Genomic DNA, 4,539 nt, shown 5'->3' with positions numbered 1-4,539 from the left:
AAAGCAATTGTCAAATTTAAACGAACTGAAGACGTGCAAAACCGAAGGTGCATATCACCATGTTTGGATGTTATTTTCAGATTTAGAAATTTGTTAAGAAGTAAGAATCATTGCAGAATGTGATGTAAATATTGTAATTAATCTTTGAGACAAAAAAGAAAGCACGGGAGAAACAAAAGTTGTACATATATTATTAAATGTTGCAGTGAGATTCATAATTATGTTTATATCAATTATAAACTGCATTTAATTCAAGTGTGTGATTACAGACTTTTGTATGAGGTTTTGATGGTTGCGCGGTCATTTGTTTGCAAAGAAGACTTGAAAACAATGTACTGCCTCCTTCAAATAATAGCAAAGTATATTTGATTCACAGATCTTTGTGAATAAAACTAATTTGTTAAATCACTTCTACCAGACAAAGGTCAATTCAAAACCAATATTGAATTTTCGTACCCATTAATGAAATGTTCATTATTTTACCGAGCTAAGAGGAAAGGATTGTTATATCATTATCATGCATATAGCCAAAGTTAATTTTCTACTATGATCCCATCCCAACACTGAAAAAGTTAAAGACATTTCAATAACTGGAAAAAAACCTTCTCTTTAATGTAGCAAAAATAAATAGAATATCATCATTTGAAAACAAAAGCACCTCCCCGACGGGGAATTGAACCCCGGTCTCCCGCGTGACAGGCGGGGACACTCACCACTATACTATCGAGGATTCGTTATTTCCACTAGTATTCTCTTAACATAACCTGACACATAGCTATACATTTTTGTTTTAAGATGAAACATTTTAGATAACAATAGAGAAAATATATTTCAAACTCTTATATCAACTTCCTTGTTACAGCCAATGTTTTGCTTTCAACATTAGAGAAAACTAAATTGCCAGTCTGTATAAAATGTATTATATAAAAAAAAGCCTAACAAATTTTTATTCTTACGATCATTGATTGTATGTGGTCATACAATACTTTTGTAACAGTTCAGAAAAGTATATTATATATAAAAACTTATTAGTCTTATTTTGCTATATATCAATCTTCAAGATAGCCGATGAAATATTTGCATAATGCCAAATTTAAGCTATCAATTATTTCAACAAATCTGAATACCAATCAGTGACACGATTTTATGATGGTAATTGTGTTCATGGTAAACTTATATATATTGATACTTTCAATACAGCACAATACGAATATAGTTAGATATTAAAAGCGTGTTCTTTGCAACACTGTATAAGAAATATATTTTTGCAATGGTTGGTTCAACTTAAATAGTGCTATAAAGTGTAAGGAGTTCATTCAAAACAACAACCAAAATAGAATGACAATAGAATCGGAGGCAACAAATCAAAATCCTGTTGATGTATTTCCGATTAATTAGTTTTTACAATATTTTTAAACAATTCATTATAACCAGCAGATATTATGTCTACATGTAATACATTTTAGCAGCCTTATTACGCATAAACATGCTTGACATCCTATTCGCATTATTTGAAACACATGTACTAATTTCAAATTGGTTATTAACTTTGAATTTTAGAAATTGCTATCAATTATTCTAACAAATTTGACATGGTTTTATCATTGTAATTGTGTTCATGTAAAATTGATACATTCAATTTTCTACATGAATACATCTCAATACTGATTAGATTTAAAAAAGCTTATGCTTTGCGACACTGTACAATATATATATATTTTTGCAATGGTCGGTTGAGTATATTTTGAGTTCACTTTTTGAGTTCATTTAAAGCAATTGTACAATATCTTTATCAAAATAAAATAAAGATAGAATCAGAGGCAGCTAAAAATCTTTCCATTTTATTTTTAAATGTTATGCTTATCAAAATTTGCGTCAACACTACATCAAACCATATCTTTTATAGCGTCCTAGCATGAACAAATTTACGCAGCTATTTAATTCGAAAAAAAATAACGTCATTATAAGAAATATTTCAAAAAAATATTTACCTTATTGGTCGATCACGTACAGTACTGTTAAATAGATTGCTATAAGAAATTATAATGTAGTTGTATTGACCTGTTAAATGAAATGTTAAAATTTTAATGACCAAGTGTGCGTTTGTTTCTTTCTTTTTCTATTCTCCAAGCACTGCATTAAATAGTACAGGTTACCAAACACAAGAATTAATCTATTTATTATTGTCAGTTTATTTAAGTAATTAAGTCAAATTTATTTTGGACCTTTGTCTGGAGTGATGATCAAAGCTCTTGTTTAATTCAGATTTTTGTTAAAGTACATTAGTGATAATAATTGTTAAAAATATTTGTAAAGTGTATGCACCCTTCATTCTATACATTTGTCACACTGTTATTTCTATGTTTAATTAAGGTATGAGCACCCTAATGCATTACCTCCGTTTTGAAGAGTATTTAAATAGACTAGAACTACTGTTAACTACATTGAAAATGAGGGGCCATATGTTCAATCCCCAGAAGGGTCAACTTTTTTTTTCTTTCTTTTTTTCTTTTAACATTATTTATGTATCTCTCATGTCCCATTTGGAAAGAAAAAAGTGTTTAATTTAGATTTTTTAATTTATATAGGTATTTATTGGCTAAATTATGCTTAATCTAGTAATAAATATGGTACCTGATATTTTCAAAGTGTAATATAATCAAAACTAGACGGTAAAAGTATTTCATATTTTACAAGATCAACCAATATACCTTTTTAAAAATTTAGGGAAACTTTGAAAACAGGCACTCATTTGGGTAAATTTTAAGATTTTTTTAAATTAGGCTCCCTAAGTAGAAAAATGGTCAGACATGTGGTAAAAATGGGTGGGGTAGGGTAACATTTTTATACAGATTTCATAAATTTTAAGTAGAAACCATAATTTTGCTTATGTAGATTGTTAGCTGAATGGTACTTCTTGTTTCTTACCAAAAATTAATGGGAAAACATTTTTTATTAGAATGTTATTGCAGATTATTTAAAGGTTCCGCATTTCTAAAAAAGGGCCCACATAACATCCCAATTTGAGTTCAGAAAAGTGGCCATAACTTGATTTCCGTACGGTAAACTTTGTTAAAATTTTGCATACAGGTGTACTTTAAGGTATACATCTGACCTATGATGTCAATTTTTTAGTTTCTGATAGTGCCCATTAGGGTCCTAATACCTTAACTGACATATTTTCAGGGGGTCGAACGTATAGCAGTGCGATACTCCTTTAAGCGAGGTGAATTCATACGATACGCCCTAATGGCGGACGGGAGCGAAAACGAAAGTGGGTATGAGCATGTTTTTTTCCAAATATTTGTTGTCTATTGTAATTTTTTGAAGAATAGCATTGTGCATGCTGATCAGAACTTATAATTGTGCATGATTATCAAAATAAAATACTAAATTTTATGGAATTGTGGAAGTTATTGAGGTATTTGTTGCTGCAAATTCAACCGTTAACCTGATATGCACATGCAAAGGAATAATGTAGCAGTCGTTTTAAAACGAGAAATTCGATTAGTTTAAGTCCAAACATGTTTATTTTTGAAAACAGAACGATATACAAGAGTAGTTTTCCACATCTATCCGAAAATATATAAAATATTTCCAGTTTTCTTACTGTACGCCTTATATTTGGTCCGATAAACCAACTGTACGCACAAATGTTGGTATGTTTTTCTGTAGCAACTTCCTCATTACAGTACATTCTTATTCAATTTTGATGAAATATCAAGTTTTGAGTTTGTATGTTAATCATATGTAAACCACAGTGTCAATTAAAACAACAGTGTCAATTAATGTATTATACTATGATATAGTTAATTTAAATATTCTTTTCTCACAAAAGTTAATCATTAAAATGAGATAAGTTATGCACAGAAATTTGAAATTCTATCAAATAACCAATAGTCACGATAATATTCGTTTTGTTTCTTCCATGTATTTTTTTTTTTTTTTTTGCAATGGAAGTTGAAACTTATAATAAAAAAACACTGGTTTGATTTCCTCTATGGATTGGATGTTATATATTATATAAAGAGCACATCATTGTATTTCAGTAATTCTGATGTTTGTCATTAGCTCTGTCGCTTTGAATATATAACTATACTACTCCATAACCAGTGTATACCAAACAGCTTTGTGTATTTGCTTATGAAAGCATTCATACTTTTAGTGATTTAACATATCTGCCAGTAGTTTTACTTTTAAAGCTAGGCTTTCTCTGCAACATTTAATGTATAGCATTACCCCCTCACTTTTTTGTAAATATTCATTTCCACTAGGAGTTACTCTTATTGTTAAAGCAAGTATACCAAGATATTTGTACTGTTACAGGCCAACAGCACTTTTTAACAGAATAAAATCTTGGCAAGTGTTTTTTATGTAAATAAAAGTATTATAGATTGCAGTATATGTTCGAGAAATAAAATAAATAACACACAAGCGTTTGTGAGTAACAGTAAAAATATCAACCCTCCTAAAGATACTGTTTCCCTCGGCTAACACCTTGGCTAACAGTATTTTCCTTGGGATGATATTTTTAACTGT

General features: G+C 29.5%; 1 non-coding gene across 1 annotated transcript; it reads right to left on the bottom strand.

The window, feature by feature from the left end:
* Positions 1–658: 658 nt before the first annotated feature.
* On the bottom strand, positions 659–730 carry Trnad-guc (transfer RNA aspartic acid (anticodon GUC)). Its single transcript has one exon. It is a non-coding gene; the product is annotated as a tRNA-Asp (tRNA).
* Between the last annotated feature and the right edge of the window lie 3,809 nt (positions 731–4,539).

The sequence above is a fragment of the Ruditapes philippinarum genome, unplaced genomic scaffold (assembly GCF_026571515.1).
Source record: "Ruditapes philippinarum isolate M1 unplaced genomic scaffold, ASM2657151v2 ctg8907_1_1_1_1, whole genome shotgun sequence".
NCBI classification, from domain to species: Eukaryota; Metazoa; Mollusca; class Bivalvia; order Venerida; family Veneridae; genus Ruditapes; species Ruditapes philippinarum.
Note: the sequence above shows the minus strand (reverse complement) of the source record. Positions and strands in the feature narration are given on the sequence as shown.